The sequence below is a fragment of the Sorex fumeus genome, unplaced genomic scaffold, assembly GCF_029834395.1.
Source record: "Sorex fumeus unplaced genomic scaffold, SorFum_2.1 ptg000044l, whole genome shotgun sequence".
Classification (NCBI taxonomy): domain Eukaryota; kingdom Metazoa; phylum Chordata; class Mammalia; order Eulipotyphla; family Soricidae; genus Sorex; species Sorex fumeus.
Genome location: NW_026606101.1, coordinates 57,861,452 through 57,882,754, shown reverse-complemented (window position 1 = coordinate 57,882,754; position 21,303 = coordinate 57,861,452).

Below are 21,303 nucleotides of genomic sequence, written 5' to 3'. Positions count from 1 at the left end.
ACTGTGTGATTTTTTACTAGTGAGGCAATTTGAACAATTGCAATGTCTCTACATGTCATTGCTTTCTATGCACTATATACTACCAATCATAGTTATATCATTAATCATTGCTAGCTGGGTAGTGGGTCTTATTTATTTAGCTGTAGGATTCCATACCTAGATCTTCTTTTTCTGATCACTTGTGACAGCAACATGTACAACTTGGGTTCCCTGAAAACGACAATTTGTCACAGAGATTAGTGTGCAGCAAGCATTTTTTGTAAGTGTCTTAGCACCAACTCTTGTGGAAGCAGAAGGAAAGGAGGCAGAAATAACTAGAGAGAGAAGTTGGACTTTGATAGTTTCAACTTAGGCTCCAGGCTAAATTTACTACGATCAGGGCCCTCATCAGTGGTTGACTGCCAAATTTAATACATGAAGTGTTAGTCTGATCCCCATCACCACCCCAAACAGTGAGTGATACAGACAGCACTATTGTTTTTGAATTCCATAACAAAAACACTTGATGTGTGCATCACCCAACCAATAAGACAACACTGTAACCCAGTGTGCAGAAGTTGTCATCAGAGCAACAAAGAAGAAAAAAGGTTAGGGGGTGGAGAAAATGCTTCTTGTATGTATGTTTAGAGCTACCCTGAAATGGGGAAAGAGGGTTCAACATTTACACTTTTTTCCTATCACATTAGTCAGGTATTGAAAACGTACTTGGTGAAGATGAGTTTGTGATATTGGACCAGGTGACTGTCTTTGCTTGGGCAAACTCTTGAAGAGGTCAAGAGTTTAAGACATTTTTCAAGCAGTTTAACCAGAAATTGGAAAGTTCAATTTTCTTGAAGATATATTTGGGTCATACATTATTTCATCTGTTACAGTCATTGTCTAAAGAAGTCAATATTTTTTCCTGTAAACTTAAATAAAGCCAATTAAAATTATATAAATGCAGCATCGATGATGTTCTTCCAAGAAACCCTAAGTTTTTCCTCACTCTTTCTTTTTTTTCTGAAAGAGTAATGTTAGTAGTAATTTGCCACCCTAAAAGTCAGTTGGGCCAGTGGCATCAACTCTATCCCTAAGAAAATGAATCAGGCACAACCAATGGGCAAATCCAGTTCCAAGCTAGCCTCCATATCCTGAACAAAGGGCTTCTCATCTTTTTTTGCTAGATACAATCTCGATGTCTCTTCTCCCTCCAGTCACATCTACTATAGTAATGGGTTAGAATGAAGAACTAAGAAATGCTATTAGTGCAGCTGTAATCATGGTGGATGTGGGGTAGACCAAGTTTCTTTTGTCACAGCTGGGCCCTTTGTGTTAGGACCCCTGTAATTCCATGCTGTCCTGCAAGTCTGTTCTTTTGTTAATATGATCTTCAGGATACAACATATATTTGGGGGCCTGCATTTAAAGTGAAATTTCTACACATGACATCCAAAAATAGTTTTGGCATTATATTTACTCTTCTCTTTCTTCCTGAGGAAGGAGAGATCTGTGTAAAATTCCAACCATGTACTGATTAACCTCAGATGTATAGATTTATTTTTGTGTACACTCTAATCTCTCCAGCTGTACTGGTCCCTGTATGCTCATCTAAGAGAGGAAGAGAGACAAAAGAAAGAAGTCCCTGATATTCAGACGTTGACCTGGAACTTAAAACTAAACTAATTATTCTCCTACTGAATATTAACAATTTTATTCTAAGGTCACATGTAAAGGAAATAAGTCTAATTCATAATTATGTATATGAGTACTTACTGCTCTTTAAAATTTTAGTTTTTGGGTCAGACTTGGTGGAGGTACTCCAGGTCTATTGCTACCTCTGTGTTTATGGATCACTCTGAGGGTGAACTAGCACTGCCTTACAGAAGCCAAATGTATTAAGCTCTGTACTATCTCTCTCCATCACAGGAAGACACATTTGAATAAGGTCACTGTGCCATTCATTCACAAAATACCAAAATACCTTTTCTTGGCCTAAATGAACAAGTAATTTTTTAAAATTATTACTTGCAGTTTTGTCACTACTCTAGTATTTTCTCTGCACAAAAATATTTATAAAATGTAAAATTATAATCATTGCTTTGTTTTCTGAAACTCTTATTTCTTCCAGCCCTTCCTAAATTCATCTCTGAACTAAAACCTAAACTCTTCCATTTCAGATCCTTTCTACCATTCTTCTCAGATATTTTGTGATCCTCCCTGATGAGTGACTAATTGCAATACCTAATAAAACCAATTTGTTTCTTGCAAATCAATTCTTTGGTTGACTCAAAAACATTGACAGTGTATGGTTTGCTTCTAGCCCTGATACCAAATCTAAGCTAATAGTGTGAGCCCTAGAGAAGAGAAACTTTTGTATGACAGAAAGATAGGTGAAATCAGAGCTTTAAAATGCTGAGTTCACATTATTATTATGATTTTAAATTGAATAACTGTGAGATATACAGGTATAAAGTTGCTCATGACTGATTTCAGTCATACAATGTTCCAACACCCATCCCTTTACTAGTATACATTTCCTGCTATCAATGTCCCTAGTTTCCCTCCTGCCCTGCCCCCAGCTTGCCCCTATGGCAGACACTTTTATTCTATCTATCATCTATCTATCTATCTATCTATCTATCTATCTATCTATCTATCTACCTATCTCTGCCTCTCAGCACTGTGACTTGAAATACTGTACTGAAAAGTTATCATGTATATCACTTTACTTCTCTTCAGCACTCATTTCTTATCAAGGATGATCATTTCTATCATTGTCTTTCACTCTGAACTGCACTCCCCCACAACTTGTGGCAAGCTGCCTACCATGGAACAGTGTTCCAGAACCTCATTTCTACTGTTACGGTCATTATTTTTGTACTAATTTTTTCCCTGCAAATGAGTGCAATCATTCTATGACTGTCCTTATCTCTCTGAATCATTTCACTAAGCATGATACTCTACATGTCCATCCATGTATTAGCAAATTTTTTAACTTCATTTTTCTTTACAGATGCATAGTATTCCATTGTGCAGATGTATCTTTATCTACATCTTTTGTTGTCCAGTCATTTGTTCTCTGGCAATTGGGTTGTTTCCAAATTCTGGCAGTTGTTAGGAGAACTGCAATGAACATAGGAGTGTAGATAGCTTTTCTACATTGTGTTTTTGGGCCCCAAGGAGTGAGACTCATTCCTGGAGTGGTATTGCTAGGTCCTATGGAAGTCTTAGTTTCTAATTTGTTAAATAATTTCCTCATATAATTTGTACAGTATTTACTTACTCAGTTAATTTTGACAAGTCATTAGATTTCTTGAATCATAAGTTCCTTAATTTGTCCAATGGTATATTATATGGTAAGTGAAAATAATGAATTATCCATTTACTTAACAAATATTTCAGTCTCTACTACATGCTATATTTAAAACTTTGAAATAAATAGAGGAAAGAAACAAACATGAGACTTACCTAGCAATGATTGACATCTAATGAAGAGCATAAGCATTACTAAAATGATCACTGGGATTTATGCAAAATTATAAAGTGGTTTTTGAAGAAAACAATATCATTATAGGGATCGCATTGAATTTGTACAATGCTTTGGGGAGTATTGCCATTTTGACAATGTTAATTCTCCTGTTCCATGAGCATGGGATATCTTTCCATTTTCTCATATCCTCTTTTATTTCCTGAAGTAGTGTTTTGTAGTTTTCTTTGTACAGGTCTTTTACTTCCTTAGTTAAGCTGATTCCTAGGTACTTGATTTTCTGGGGTACAATTGTGAGTGGGATTGTTTTTTTCATCTCACTTTCTTCTCTCTCACTATTTGCATATAGGAAAGCCATAGACTTTTGGGTATTGATTTTATAGCCTGAACTTTACTATACAAGTCTACTGTTTCTAGGAGTTTCTTGGTAGAGGTTTTGGGGTTCTCTGAGTATAGTGTCATATCATCTGTGAATAGTGAGAGCTTGATTTCTTCCTGAGAAAGCAATTTTAGCGGTGTAATCCAAAACAATCCCTAAGAATTAGACAGGCAGGATTACATTGTAGGCCAATTTCACCACAGTCTACAGTACTGGCCAATGGGACACTGCAGTGATCCAGGGGGTGGGTAATTGAAGGTCACTTTCTGTTTGTTCACTTAAAGAAAGTAAATTTTCAGAAGGTACTGAATATTTTTTTTCTAAAATCGATTTGACTTGGAGGAATCTGAGGGAGTACGGTAAGATTTAATACTCATTCTAGTGTTATGCTGTAATATGGGAGTGGAGGTAGAGAGAAGTGTTCCAGGTAATCCAGTTAAATGCAGTTAGTGATTTTAAACCTAAGGGGTAGCCAGTCAAACAGAAACTAGAAATGCCTAGGACAAGGAATAAAGAACACTTCAAAGGCTACACAGGTCACCTAACTTCCTCAACAGCAGCATCTCTTTGACTGCTCACCTTTGCTTTATTGCAAGGCAAAAAACAAGCATTTTTTGACATGTACAGGTAGAGTACAAAGGGACAGAGCAGCAGGACAATGGGCCTTGATAAGCAGGTCACTGCAACAGCTTTGGCAAGGGACTTGTGATAAAGGAAGGAGAGAGAGACCTGGATGAGTGCACTTAGAGCAACCTACTTAAAAGGTAAAAGAAAACAAAATTCTGTGATAAACACTGAGAGTTTTCTATGTTAACTTTACATGTACAATTCAAGAAGCTGCTAGGAGTTAAAATCCTGTTTTGTAGTCACAATGCCGTCTGTGTTGTTCCAGTCACTAATGGGATAGAACTCATTCTTTCAAACGTCTGGAATACGTGCAATGGAGCTCATAAGAGGACAACAAAATCAAACTCAGAGAACATTTTCAGATAACATTCCCCCTAAATTTTTAGGAAAAATGTCAGAGGAGCCTGGCTAGTATAGGCTTGTGTTTGAAAGGAATCGTTTTTCTAATCTATTCACATTCAATAAAATGACAGGCATCATTTTTTGGAGAGTCTTTGGATAATCTTCCTTATCAACCTAACCTTGATTTTATAGTTGGTAAATTCAAACTGAATATTAAAAAAATTAGTTTAGCATTCCAACACTAATCTACTTTATGCAAAGAAATTTGCTGAAGTTTATTTAGGTTGTATACACCTAGAGATGCTCAGGGACACTCCTGACTATGTGCTCAAAAACCATTCCTGGTGCTGGAGCTATAGCACAGAGGGTAGGGCTTTTGCCTTGCATGCGGCAGACCAGGGTTCTATTCCCAGCATCCCATATGGTCCCCAGAGCATCACCAGGAGTAAATCCTGAGTGCAGGAGCCAGGAGTAACCCCTGTGCATCACTGGGTGGGACCCAAAAAACAAACAAACAAACAAACAAAATGAAAACAAAATAAAAAGCAAAAAAAAGAACCACTCCCAACTTGCAGACCATCTGGGATGCTGGAGATAGAATGTGGGTTAGCTGCATGCAAAGCAAGTGCCTGGCCTGCCGTTTGAAGTTTAATGTATATTAAACTTTGTGTAAACACAAAAAGGGGGACAACGGTGCTCTGTGTCTCCCACCACCCACGTTTGGTAGTCTTTGGCTGCTTCCCCCACCCTAGTGAGGTGGCGATGGGCAGACGAAGGAAGGAACGAGAGCAAGGATGGTTTGTGTCAGTTGCATTTTATTCCATTCCCGTCTCCATTCTCCTCTGATTCTCTTCCTGCTTCTTCCTACCCCGTGCTACTTCATTCTCCTCCTCGATTCCCCTTCATTCTCCTTCTGGCTCTGGAAACTGGATCCACCAGCCCACTCTTATAGTCTAGTTAAATCCCCAAAGCATGAGGGGTTGGGGTAACAATTACACAAAGATATCAATATACAATCAGCGGATGTAGGGTTCTCTCCTTAGGGGAAGCTACTTTCAGGACAGATTCTTATCTAGCAAGGCTGGCCTAAAGGTAAATAGGGGGGGTGTTTCTTTTCTCCTTCGTCCAACAAACGGATAAACATTCATAATATTAATCATTTTGTATGGACACAGTAAGAGATACATTAAGCTTATAGAATTGCTCTCCTGGGGTTATCTCAATCTCAGACTACAGTGTTCAGGTCAGATTAGTCTTTCCTGTCTCTAGCAGGGTCCTAATCTTGTTGTTACTTTTTGGATTATGACAGCATTTGTCCATGGCCAAGCTCACAATTTACAGTTGAGTATTGTGGCACTTTGGCCTAGCCCATTTCGATGGTAGGGTAGCTCACAGCTTGCCCTGGGTTCCTTCAGTCCCTCATCGGGACCCTGCTTTGGGGGTGCTAGGAACTATGGGCAACTGAGGCCTTTAGTCAAGAAAGATGACCGGGAATGATTAATATTCAAGGGCAATTAAATCCCAAATAACAAAAGCATAATAATAACTGTTTTCCTGTGTATATACAAAAAGGACATTGCTTTAAAGTAAGCTATTCATAAGACATAAGGAGAGGAGAAAGACAATATTTCACTCATACATATAAAATCATAGATTTCTGAGGAATCTGACCTTACAAGTTAACCGAGTATGATTAGGGGGAAAAGGTGATAGACTGGTTGGGGAAGAGAGCATAAAGAGGAGTTTACAGATAAACACAGTGGAATGGAAGTGCCTCGGGAGCACTGTGATAAACTTGAGCTTCCAGGGCAAGGGAAACAGGACATACCAATGTAATTCTAAAATGTTCAGCACTACATTCCAATAAACACAGAGGAATAGAGGTGCTTCAGGAACACTGTGATGGGTATCACCCTAAAAACCTAAGCTCCCTGTGGCAGAGGAGAATGGGCATACCAATGTTATTCTAAACAACTTCATTGAATTTTAAATTACATTTCAATTCATTGAATTTTAATAAGGTTTACATTTTTTTTTTGCTTTTTGGGTCACACCTGGTGATGCTCAGGGGTTACTCCTGGCTCATGCACTCAGGAATTACTCCTGGAGGTGCTCGAGGACCATATGGGATGCTGGGAATCGAACCCGGGTCAGCCATGTTGGCTGCGTGCAAGGCAAATGCCCTATCCACTGTGCTATTGCTCCAGCCCCAAGGTTTACATTATTAAAATTTAAGAAAATTTTAATTTTCTTCCATTCTAGTAAGTGATTTTGAACAGAAAGCCTTGGAAATGTTAAAAATATGGGTGAAAAATGAACAATAAAATAGCAAGTAGGTTAAAAGGAAGTTCCTTGTCTTTCTTTCCTCCCTCTTTATCTCTCTTCTCCTTTACTCTCTTACATGCACTCTCATGTTTTTGAATTAATAAGGAGGTTTATAGCCAGAGTTATTTCTCAGAGATAGGAAGTGTGACTAGAATTTCATTCCATTATTTTCCTTGTATCTTCATTATTTTTCTTCAGTGTCACTTTGACATTTGCTGACAGAATCACGTAAGTCACAATGAATCTCCTGTTCTCTTCCATAGCTAATTTTCTCTGATGGTGATTTTTCTTTTCCCAGAGCAGAAAAAAAGTAGTTTAGCTTTTCTTTCTTAATGTTCACAGTTTGTTTTCTCGAAATCCTAAGTGTATTTGCATGCAAGGAAAGATTAGATTATGTTAGAGCTGGCTAATAAAAAAAGAACATGACTAGAATGTTCCATGTTCTTCTAACTTTCCAGCTTTTTCACCTCCTTTCTCTTCTTTTATAATATTTCATATGAATGTATCAGTTACTGAGAAGGATCTTATCACAAGTGATCTTTCTTCTATACTCTAAGATGATCAACTAATATTTGTTTTTGTTATGTTTAGCATACTATATGTCTTAAAGATGTTCAACTGGAACCTATCTAAATGGGTTAGTGGTTTCTAAATCCAGCTGCATTAATCAGGGGGAAGCTTGGAATGTTTGAAGCTCTCAGAGTGATTTTGATGCATGGAAGGTCATGGGAACACCTAGACCAGAAGACTTTCATGTTCCTTTCTAATTCTGAGTCATTTGATGCCAAATTCTCAGCCTATGGCAAGATTCATGTTACTATGTAAAATGAGTCTTTGACTGTGATACACCAGTTTATGAGCACCTTTTCAACAGAGAATTACATAGTTTCTTGGGTGTCACAGTGTTTTTTGAAACCAATGCTTCCCCATATTTATAAAATGTAAGTTTAAAATGTTAATTGGAAAATTTAGTGTAATAGCCACTTTATCTTGATATACTGTGCTATTTCATTTAAGATTCAAGTTTCTTGTAGTACTTGAATTTGAGGAAGTATATGTATGTTAGAAATAGAGATAACAAAAAGGTAGGCAAAAATACTTACTTAGCTTCACAAGTAGGGCAATTATTTTATGTTTCTTTAAATACTCAGACATTATAATCCAAATACAAAAGAAGAATCTTTTGACCTTGAATTTAACTTATCCCTTTATACCAGTTATTTTATCTCATAAAATCAACGATTTGCGTTTGAAAAATTTTTCAAAGTAAAATTCCACTTTTATCTCAAAACAACCTCTAATCTCCATAGGGATGTGATTTCTCACTCAAACCTTCGGCAAGCCATAGTACATTTTTGTCTTTTGACACCCATACCACACTATCTTGCTTACTGGTACAACTTGATTTCCTTCTACAAATAATTTTTTAAATACTGAGATATGCTTGTTATTGTTTTTTTCCAAATCTCTCAGTTCAATTAAATTAAGGCAGGAGCCAACTTCTCATCCAGAGATCTAAAATTCTCTAAATAATTTTCTGCCAGGATCACAGAAGTTCATTTAACACATCTATTGAGACTTTTCTTTGCAAATGAAATTAAACATGACTAATTTAAGCAGTAAAAGGAAATTACAAGAGGGAATATGGAATATATATATATATATATATATATATATATATATATATATAGGCTGGAGCGATAGCACAGCGGGTAGGGCATTTGGCTTGCACACAGCCAACATGGCTGACCCGAGTTCGATTCCTCCACCCTTCTCGGAGAGCCCAGCAAGCTACCCAGAGTATCTCACCCACATGGCAAAGTCTGGCAAGCTACCCGTGGCGTTTTTGATATGCCTAAAACAGTAACAACCAGTCTCACAATGGAGACGTTACTGGGCCTGCTCAAGCAAATCGATGAACAATGGGAGGACAGTGACAGTGATATATATATATATATATATATATATATATATATATATATATGCAAGATGAGTGGAATTCTAGGTTAAAATTCTATGAAGCCAGATCAACCTGGAAAGACGTCATAGAATGATTCTCATGAATATGCCATGCAAAACCATAGATTCTAACACAACCTGGAGTGAGCTTTTAATGGACTGTCACCTGTATCTTGCAAAAATAAACTCCTTTTTGGAAAGTTTATGATTCCACTTGCTCTTTTAAGTCATGTTGTCCCTTGATCATGTACCTTTGCTTGATTTTTTCCCCACTCTACAAAAGTCGATGTTCTTTCTTGAACCTGTATTCCTCTCTTTATCTTCTTCCCTTGTTCTTCTAAATAAATTTTGTTGAGTTAAAAATTATATTGCTTAGGCTATAAAATCAACACCCAAAAATCCATGGCTTTCCTATACACAAATAGTGAAAGAGAAGAAAGTGACACGAAGATAAAGCAACAAAATATGAGATCAATACCTAAGAATAGCTGAGATCAACACCAGGAGGATTACTCCATAACTTAGAGGCCAGCCGGATATTCTAGGGGAAAGGGCAGTTCAGATAGAGAAGGGAACACCAAATGAAAGGTGTTTGGAGGATCCTCCCAGGAGGGGAAATGCATGTTGAAAGTAGACTATGGACTGAACATGATTGCCACTCAATGCCTCTTTTGCAGACCACAACACCCAAAAGGAGAGAGAGAACAAAGGGGAATGCCCTGCCACAGAGGCAGGGTGGGAGGGGGGGTGGGGAGAAATGGGCACTGGTGGAGGGATGGGTATTTGATCATTGTATGACCGAAACTCAGGCACAAGGATTTGTAAATCTACAACTGTACCTCATGGTGCTTCACTAATTAAAAAAAAAAAAAAAGAAAGTGACACGAAGAAAACAATCCCAATCACAATTGTGCCCCAGAAAACAAAGTACCTAGGAATCACCTTAACTAAGGAAGTAAAGGACCTGTACAAAGAAAACTACAAAACGCTACTTCGGGAAATAAAAGAGGACACGAGGAAAGGGAAAAATATCCCCTGTTTATGGATGGAGAGAATTAGCATTGTCAAAATGGCAATACTTCCCAAAGCACTGTACAAATTCAACGCAATCCCTATTAGGATACCCATAACATTCTTCAAAGAAATGGAGCAAACACTACTGATATATATGGAACTGACATATATATATATATATATATATATATATATATGGAACAATAAGCCCCCATGAATAGCTAAAGCAATTCTTGGGAAAAAGAAAATGGGAGGAATCAATCTCCCTAACTTCAAACTCTACTACAAAGCAGTAATAATTAAAACAGCATGGTACTGGAACAAAGGCAGAGCTGTAGACCAATGGAACAGGGTTGAATATACTGACATCTCCTACCAAGCATACGGCCATCTAATCTTTGATAAGGGGGCAAGAAAAGTGAAGTGGAGCAAGGAAAGCCTCTTTAACAAATTGTGCTGGCAAAACTGGATGGCTACATGCAAAAAAGTGGGCTCAGATCTCTGCCTAACGCCATGTACAAAAGTAAGATCAAAGTGGATTAAAGACCCAACATCAGACTGGAATCCATAAGGTACATTGAAGAAAAAGTTGGCATAACCCTCCATGACATTGAAGCTAATGGTATCTTCAAACATGTCACGCCACTGGCCAAGCAAGTGAAAACAGAGATAGACAAATGGGACGATCTTAAACTAAGAAGCTTCTGCACCTCCAAAGAAACAGTGACCAAAATACAAGGACAGTCTACAGAATGGGAAAGGATATTCGCCAAATACACATCTGATAAGGGGTTGATATCAAGGATATACAAAGTACTCGTTGAACTCCACGAGAAGAAAACATCCAACCCCATCAAAAAAATGGGGTGATGAAATGAATAGAAACTTTCTCAAAGAAGAAATCCGAATGGCTAAAAGGGACATGAGAAAATGCTCTACATCATTAATCATCAGGTAGATGCAGATCAAAACCACATTGAGATATCATTTCACACCACAGAGACTGGCCCACACCATAAGAACAAAAGCAACTGGTGCTGGTGCAGATATGGCGAGAAAGGGAATGTGCACTGGTGAAGTGATGGGTACTGGATCATTGTATAACTGAAACCCAAGCACAAAAATTTGTAAGTCTACAACTCTACTTCATGGTGTTTCACTAATAAAAAATTTTTTTAAAAAAAGGACTTTCTACTCCTCCGGGGTAGGGATTTCTAAGTGATATCCCTCAGTCTAAATGAAGTGATCTTTTCTTTCAGACAACTTCAGGAACCCAACCAATTCATTGCCTGGGGCCCATTATAAACTAAGGTACCATGAGATTTCCCCCTTGCACAGGCAGGGTCCGCGCCCCTCTGTCAGCATGAAGCAGCTTCAGAAGATGGACCACCGACCATTTTCCCCTTAAAGAGTTAAGATGGTGAAATCTCTAAGGGAGGAATATGTTGTAGGCAGGTAGACAGGGAAGTCCCCCTCCCAAGGCAATGAAGAATGGGGGTTTATGTATGGTGTTAGGAGAAAAATGCTGCTTCTCTATGCCAATCACACAGCGTGGTCTGCGACTTCACTGCCAAGCACCAGGAGGGCCTTGAGCAGCTCCGAAGAGAAAGGGAGGCCCAGGAAAGCTGGTACGAGTCCGGGCTTAACCAGTCTCCTTGGCTAGCTACCCTCCTGTCAGTCTCAGCGTCCACCTTGGAGAAGATGACCATCAGTTCCCGCTTCTCTTGAGCATCTCAGCGTCTTACTCAAATCCATCTGTGTCTTTCCCCAGGAACACCTCCTGATGGAAGTCCTGGTTGAGGCGCCTCTCCAGCTCGAGCTTCACACCATACAGGTGATCGGGGGCAGGGTCTCGTGCTCATCTCTGCTGGCTTGGTCCCAAGCAGAAGAGTGGTTGGAAGGCCATGAAAAGGTGCGCATCAGCAGTCCGAGCTCCAGGAGCCAGAGGCAGTGAGGAAGCGAGCTGCCAAGAGGGGCCAGTCTGCACGCCATGGCCAGCTGGCCCGGCAGGAGCTGTGCACCCAGAGTCCCCCAGCAGACAGTGGCCTGAAGCTGCTGTCCGACAACACTGCTGACACTTCCAGAGAGATGGCTTCACGGTGACCCCCATTGCCCGGCCAGCCCACTTAGGCTGCCGCCATCCTGCTTCTAGGCAGACTAGTTGTCATCCTCTTGCTCTTGGTGACTGTTGGTCCCTGGGTCCCCAACCACTTTTTGAGCTTTGTTAGGGACCAAATTAACACTGTCTAGCTACTGGTACCAAAACAACAGTATCGGATTTTACAGCCTGCTGAGGAAGATTCCTCAGTATGAAGCAGAGAAATGGAGGAATGTGAGGAACAGGCCCAAAATGGACCACCAGAATAAATTTAGCGTAGCTTAACAGGAACCCGCATTGCAAAATAACTGGTTTTTCTGCCCCTGAGCAAGGAATTCAGATACAGGTGCGCTGAGTTGAAAGTCACAAGAAGGGGAATGGAGGGTTAGACCAGATAACCACCTGTCACTCACAAGACCCATGTCACAAGACCCAGGACTGCCCTAAAAAGCAGGATGTTCCTAAGCACTGATGCAAATGCTGATCTTTAAACTATAGGCTAAGAAGTGATGAACCCAAACTGGATTGGTTAAGAAAGTATCTGTTATTACAAATCTACTGGCTATGAAATTCATGGGCTCTGCTGTAATGGTCAGTGAAGGCCTATATAAGATCTTTTTTGGAGAAACTCGGGATCTTTTACCCAACCTGCCAGACCTCCATGTCTGTATAGGCAATTGGACCCTGGCTAGCCAGTCTTACAATAAACCCTGCTTGCTGTTTGCAGTCTCTGGAGTTTCTTTCTCATTAGAGGGAGATCTTTATCCATGCCCTAACAATCTGAAGAAGAGAAACTGATATGGAATATTTGCCTTTTATTGTGGGATTTAAACAAAAGGCAACACAGTATGAAACTAATATTCAAGTCCAAGGAAAATGGTACAAAAAAGACTGGTCAATGGTTATAAATTACTAAAATGTTGTGAAAGCTGTAGTGTAGTTAACATAGAGGAGGGTCCATTATGACAACATTAGTTGCAAATGCTAACTCTGGATAAGAACTGAATGCTGGAACATGTGAATGGATGCAGCGAATGAAAGGCACATCAAAGCCCAAATAAAAATGACCAGTTGCCCATCCACACGCCAAAGAACGGAAGGTCTATACATTCTAGGCCGGCTTCACACGTGAGGCCATGAAGGTCTATAGGTAAGGAGGATGTGATCACAAATAGGATCCAAAGGGTCACATGGGCCCAAAGTGAGGGTCTCTATCAGAGTTCCATGACAGGGGACGGGGGACATCATGCGAGCCATCAAAGCATTGCGAGGGTCCAGGGGATCTCAGAGGAAACAAGTAAACATGACTCAAAGAACAAGAACTAAAGTAAGGAGCAGGGAGGGGAGAGGGACCTCAGGGTCCCCCGAGTGGGGGTGATCTGTGTATGTCATCGCTATGGTCACCAACCCCACCTTCTGACCATCTAAGTATCTTGCTGAAATTGAGCAATTCTTTTAAAGAGAGTGTGTGAAACAAAAGCATCTAAAAATGCTCACATGGGCTAGAGATATGAAATCTAGCTAGGGGCCACCTTTTCCCTATTTCTCAACCTGACAAAGACATCAACAGGCCAAAAAGCTTCCTGAATTAGTGCTGGCATTCAAACTGGGGGCATTAAGAGTTGGAGACAAGGTCCTGAAGATGGAGTCCTGAGAGGGAGATGAGTGCGCTAGTCAGAAAGACCCCTACAGGGTTCCCCACCAGTGCTCCCTGTTGAACAGGCAGAATCCATCCCTGTTAATCGCATTGTACCACCTGAAGTTGTTGGAGAAGAAGACCAGGACCCAGGCAATAGCCCCGAGTACACATGAAGTCTGCTGCCACCTTCATTTGTAACTTTTTGACATGCAAAACAGAGCAAAACCTATGTTTTAGGCACTGTTTAAATAATTGTCCTCTATGACAATATCAGTTGCACATGATCACTCTGGACAGGAAATTAAGTTTCATTTACTGCGTACTTCTTTTATTGTATTTAGGAGGTCACACCGAGCAGTGTCCGGGGCTTCCTCCTGGCTCTGAGCCCAGGGATCCCTCCTGGTGGGCTAGTGGGGCCTTCTGGCATGCCGAGGATTCAAAGGCAGATCGACCTTATGCAAGGCTAGCACGTGACCACAGTACGCTAGGTCTACTCCCCAGTCTTTTTCTTAGAGAAGCCCAGTGGAACTTGTACCATCTTGAGGGACATAAGGCAGCTGGCTGGACCTGTTTGGGAGGCATTTTCAAAACAAGTATGATCCAATTGAACAAAGAAATCTGCAATGGATGCTGGAGCTTGGGGTAGCTTATTCGGGGAACTGAACATGTTGTTTAATCAAAGGATGGATGGGAGTCGCCCGAAGGATACTGTGCACTTCAGCCTCCTCAGAGTAATGTGAGCTAACACACCTCCCCATGGTCTGAGGTTTGATTACTAGCATTTGCTTCAGAGTCACTTGAACTTTGTGTATGCTGGAACATGCTCATAGATGCAGCTGATGAAAGGCACATCAAAGCCCAAATAAAAACGGCCAGTTGCCCATCCACACGCCAACGAAAGGAAGGACTATATATTCTAGGCCAGCTTCACACGTGAGGCCATGAAGGTCTATAGGAAAGGAGTATGTGAGCAAATATAGGATCCAAAGGGTCACATGGGCCTAAAGTCAGGTACTCTATCAGAGTTCCATGACAGGGGACGGGGGGCATCCTGCGAGCCATCAAAGCATCACGAGGGCCCAGGGGATCTCAGAGAAAATAAGTAGACATGGCTCAAGGAACAAGAGCTAAAGTAAAGAGCAGGGAGGGGAGAGGGACCACACCGAGTGGGTGTGGTCTATGTCATCACTATGGTCACCAACCCCACCTTCTGACAATTTTTGACATGTCACTGCTTCATAATGGAAGTGGGACTATATATACAGGCCCTTTTTGCTCAGGGTTTCAGTTTCCTATGAAATTATGTGGGAAATGCCTTTACCTTACTCCTTTTGTCCTCCATGTGAGGACCCACCTGAAAATAATTTCCTAATTTATGTTGATTTGCTCCTGCTCCTGTTCACTATCTTAACTGTCGCTGTCTACCTCCTCTACCACTATGCATTTGACCGGCTGAACTTACATCAGGTAAGCACACAGGGTGAGCTCCTGAAGTATTTCGTGGCAGGCCTGTGTCTAAGACTGAATTTGTTCACTTCAGTTCACTTCAGTGAAGTCGCCACCAGTGTGGGCCAGCCTGAAAAGACTGAAATGATGTAGTATTGTAAATGATTCAGGGAAGAAATGATTCACACCACTCTGTTGTGCTCTAAGATTGACTGAGTTTTTTGGTGATTGAAAGGAGAGAACCCACAAGCTCACTCTTTTCCTCACAGCCTGCAAGGAGAGCTAGGCGCCTTCGGCGACGCTGGAGAAGGAGAGGTAAGGAGCTCTCCAAAGAGAGACCTTTCTCCCGAAAGTAGGCACCTCTGAGTGCTGAGGGGTGCTGAGTGGTGCAGGAGGTTCTTTGTGACTCTTGGGGACAGAGCTGCCCGGCGCCTCTTGGAGCGCTGGAGAAGAAGCTCTGCTGCTGCTCCCCTGACATGAGCCCCTCTTGCTTCTCTAGGGACCACACTGACATGTGACAGGCAGACAGGGCAAGAAATCTTGATGACCATCATGATGACGAGGTGATTCCTCTTTCCATCTCCCCCGATCCAGTTCCAGAGTCCTGGTGATAGTGCCCATGGACAGGAGTGGGGGGAGTCCTGGTATTGGGGTGAGAATATGGCCTGGGAGGAGGGCCAGAGGCACCATGTCTACTGTGATAGGGTGAGAAGCCTAGGGAGGAGCAGACTGCACGGTCTCCCCCTTGCCCTGCCAGCCAGAAGGGCGGCTAGGGTTTCTCCTGGATTGATCCCTGTGCTCTGTGTCCTCCTCAGACACCAGAATTCCATGTGCTGGCAGGGGACATCAGATCTGAAAATCACCACCGTGGCCCGCTGTGGAGGAGCCGCCACAAGACCTGAAGTTGGCAACCTCCCCCGGCCTGATCACTTTCCCCGCCGCGTGTCTGGCTCTACCATCATGGGTGCCACGATGCCACCTACTGTCTCTGGGCCTTTTCTCCCACCACCCCCGGCCCCCCTCCTCCCTCTCACCCGCTTCCTAACTCCATCGCCTTTGCTCCGCACTCTGACAGTATCTTGCTGGGATCTGCTCGCCTGCCACCCATTTCTCTCGAGGCCTCCTCGTCCCCCTCAGGCAACTCTGGCCCTGCCCTCCCATGGCCATTCTCCACCACGACGAGCTCAAACATCTGGGGCCTGTCGGTTGCGGAAATGTCTGACCGTGGCTTCCCGGGTGGCTCTCAACGATGGGGATGATCTGCCCAGCGCCACCCTGGCGATCGAACCGGCTAGTCCTCGGTCCCTGGATACCATCAGGGGAAAGACTCCCCGGGCTCGCAAGCACCGTTGGGAAGAGGAAATGGAGAAGATTGAGGAGATCAAGGAGATCGAGGAGATCGAGGAGATCGAGGTGGCCCCAGCGACTGGAAGCAGAGGCCAGAGTCGTGGAGCTGCTAGGTGGTGGGCACAGGGCCCAGACTCTGGTGAGAGGCGGCACCGGAGATCTCGGGGCGCCAAGCGCCAGGAACAGCAGCCCCGCAGCATCTTAAAGAGAGCGAGGTTCACCCTCCCGGAGGGTCCTGCTGGGGATGCTGGAGAGGGGCCCTGGGAGGGCCGGGGCCACCAGGTTGGCCGAGTCAGGGGCCCCCGGGAGGTGCCGCGGTTTAGACGCACCAGGAGGGTCCGGTTTACTCTTCCCAAACCCGAACCGCTCCCGAGGTCAATCCGATTCCGAAACTTTGTCCGGAAAATGTTCTGCTTCTCGGCAAGCAGAACTCCTGAATAAAGTCTTTTCGTCCAACGACTATGGTGGCTGACCGGGACATTCCGTGGTGGGAAAAGTGACGAGGGGGCCAGTGACTCAGAGCTTGGGCTCAGGGAGAGACCGGGGATGATGCAGTCCCTAGAGTTGGTCTTGCAACCCTTGCAGCAGCTTTGGAAAGTAGAAGGATGCGCCTCGCCTACTTCCCTGGCGAAGGTCGTAGCTATCTCAGATTTCCTAATAATGGAGTGTGGCCCAGCCTCCCTCGCATCACGTTCTAGGGCCACGACAGAAAGAGAATCAAGAATACAGACGCTTCCCCCCAAGAAGTGTAACCAGACAAAGTTAAAGTAGACCAGACTAACGGGTTGGGGAGGTATTCTCCATGGAAACAAGGGGTCTCCCTGTGGAAAGGCACCCTCAAGAAGTGCCCTCAAACCAGGGCATTAGCCATGGCTTCTGTGCTGACACACTCAGCAGCACTGTGGGAGAGGGACCCTGACCTGGAAGCCACGGTGACCTGGGGCACCTAGAGCTGAGAAAAGGGAAGCAATGCCTCCTGGGAGAGCAGGGAAATGGGGATGTGAGCCACAATTGCCATAAGACTTTGTCCTCTGAGGACGACCCTGACCCTGGGGTAGGAGCTTCTCCAGCTCCTGACTCCCCCTGCTCCCTTCCCCACAGTGGGTCCAGGTACTGCATCCGGATGCAGGGCAGAGTGTCCCACACAGCATCCTGCTGCCTATGCAGGGACAGTTCATGTGTCTTTGACAATGATGGTCTGTCGGGATGCTGTCGGGCATCTCTCCCCCTCTGAGGATGTTTTCTGGGTTCCTCCTTATAGATACACAGGACAATACACATGACCCTTAGCTACTTATGCATTGGTTTCTGTGAAGGAGCTTCTCCCTAAGGTCTTCATGTATTTGCTGTCACTGATGTTGGGTGGGCCCCACTTGTGGCTCATGTGAAGTGGGAGGAGAAGTCCATCAATTTTTCCCAATTCGCCTCTACCACCCTGGACCCAGGGTTACCTGCTTCTCGTATTACCCCCCAGAAAGAAATTTCACGAGTAAACAAGCAGTGAAGTAAAATTGATTTTTGAAGGTGTGGAAAGGGAGAGAGTGAGTTAGAAAGACGAAAGAGAGAGAGAGAGAGAGAGAGAGAGAGAGAGAGAGAGAGAGAAACAGACACACAATGGAGAGAACAGGCACTTCTCCAAGGGCCGAGAGAACCCCTACACACGGAGCATTAGACACGAAAGCATGAAAGTAAACATCTCATGGGGGGAGATACGAGCGACACATGGTCAGAAACGTGGGAACGATGGACTCTTCGGGCAGCATATGTGTGCCCTTCCTTTGTTCAGTGTGTCTTTTATAGGGCTTCTCCAACCTGCCCTCACGTTGGGCTTGTCCTAGGGAAAAGTTCACTTCTAAAAAGGTTACCAGGGAGGTTGTTAGTGGTGATGGTCATCTTTGGGCTGAAGCACTAAAGAAGGGTATTCCAGAAATTTTCTTTGTGGGGAGGAGTCCAATCTTTTTAGGGTCCTTTGCTGTTCAAGGTCTCATCAGTTCTTTGTTCCTGCTTTTCCTGTTTTCTGCAAGATTGGCTTTTGCTATAGCCCTGGTAGTGGGCCTTGTACTGTCTACATCAGCCGCAGGTGAAAATCCCTGGAATTCTCCCAACCATGGAAACATTCACAATTTGGGTTCTTAAAAACCTATTATGCGATTCCAACAAAAATGTGACTTCAAGTAAGATGGCACCAACACCTAGATTTTGGAAAAAGTTCAGCAGGGAGGCACCAGAGAACTCAAAAACACAAGGTAAAATTTTTATGAGGCATCCAGTATAGAAATCTGTTTCAGAAAATCCCTCAAAGCAGGAAAAACCAAATGGCACTGGCACTCCTTACCACTTTTGTCTTAGCAGACTCTTGGGCTTGGTGCTCCACAAATGCTCCCCCCCAAAAAGGCGAGAGCTCCATTTGACAAGTGCTTTGAGGTGGATGGGGCGTTTGAAGGCAGGTGGACAAAGAGGAAAGCAGCAGAGACTCTCAGACACTTGATTTTGCAAAGTAACTTTGGACCAATTCAAGGACAGGAGCCCCAGGTCAGAACACTTCTCATGTGACCAAGGTTACAAGAGCAAAAACTATGACCACCTCAAAGATAGCTCTCACGCACCCCATAGTTTTGACATGTCACCTAGACTCAGCCTCCCTCCTGTTCTCTTGTGTAAGCAGCTTGGAGTTGGCCTATTTGAAATATGGCAAGGATTGATATTCTTCATCAGTATAGAAACTTATACCAGGTCATGTTGGGCCAGAATATACAGTTGGGAATCTATAGCTGGGATTATCGATTTGCTCGAGTGGGCCCAGTAACATCTCCATTGTGAGACTTCTTGTTACTGTGTTTGGCATACTGAATACTGTCGGTTGCTTGCCAGGCTCTCCGAGAGGGGCGGAGGAATCAAACCTGGCTCAGCCAGGCTGGCTGCGCACAAGGCAAACGCCCTACCGCTGTGCTATCACTCCAGCCCTAGCTGGGATTATATACTTCCATAAAGATATACTTGGAGAGAATCATGCTGAGTCATGAATCTGAAGAAGAGAAACTGATATGGAATATTTGTCTTTTATTGTGGGATTTACACAAAAAGCAACACAGTATGAAACTAATATTCAAGTTCAAGGAAAATGGTCCAAAAAACTGGTCAATGGTTATAAATTACTAAAGGGTTGTGAAAGCTGCAGTGTGGTTAGTATAGAAGAGGGGCCATTATGACAACATTAGTTGCAAATGGATAAGAACTGGATATTGAAAGCAGTTGTAGGGATATTCATGATTATCTTTCTACATCCCTATTGCAAACCTTAAACCCCCAAATTAGAATGAGAAAGAGATAAAGAACACAGTTGTGACTTCTCATGCTGCGCTGATCTCCTTACAAAACCCAGGTCAGTTCATCCGCCGTTACTTGAACCCGGGACTTGAATCTCTCTCTGCGAGACCCCAGGCGTCCTCCCAGATGCCTGGAGAAAAGCAGCTCTGAACATCTGCCTTCCCCTCTTCACTCCTCACGCTGCGTTGACCTCCTCCGAAACCCAGGTCAGTTCATCCTGCAGTACTTGAACCCGGGACTTGGATCTCTCCCTGCGAGACCCCAGACATTCTCCCAGACACCTGGAGAAAAGCAGCTCTGAGCGTCTGCCTTCCCCTCTTCATTCCTCATGCTGCGCTGATCTCCTCCCAATCTCAGATTCTCGTGGGGGGCGTGGCCTCTTTGCAAGTTGGCATGGCTTCTGTAGAAGTGGGCATGCGCTCACGTGGTCACAGGTAGTTTAGCCATACTAAACAACCTAGTCCCCAAGGAACCTAGTCCCCAACCTACACAGCAATATAAAGAAACAACGCAAATACCCACCACATGGGGAGGACAACGAAAAGAATCCAGAAGACTCTGTCAATACTGCTCACCAAAGGGACCTCTCTGACAAAGAATTCAGGTACAAAGTCATGAAGATGTTCAATCAACTCAATGAAACAGACAGATATCCAGTAACATGACAGAAAAAATCGACAAATTACGTGAAGAAATGAGAGCAGAAATGTCACGATTAAAAGATTCTGTAGATGAAATGAAAAACTCAGTCTCTTCTCTCAACAATAGAATGACCACAACTGAAGAGAGAATCAGTGAGCTGGAAGATCAGCTGCACCAAGCCAGCAGGCAACAACAAACAGTAGCAAGGGACCTCAAAATAGCTCTACAGAGAATCAGAGTCCTAGGAGATGACTCCAAGAGGAACAACATTAGAATCATTGGACTACCAAAAGCTTAGGGAAACAATCCCAACAACAACAACAACAACAACAAAAACACGGTTAAACAAATCATTGTTTAAAAATTTCCAGAGCTCGACAATGCAGCCATTCAGCTTCAAGGAGCCTGAAGGGTATCAACTAAAAGAGCCCCTAACAAAAACAATCCAAGACATATCATAGTTAGAATGATTGATGCTGCCAGTAGAGATACAATACTGCAAGCAGCAAGGTCAAAGAAGGAAATCACATACAAAGGAGCACCCATTAGATTCACAGCAGATCTATCAGTGGAAACCCTCCAAGACCGAAGGCAGTGGCGAGATATAGTGAAAAAACTCACTGAAATGAATGCTTCACCAAGAATACTCTATCCAGCTAAACTATCACTCAAAATTGAAGGAATGGTACACT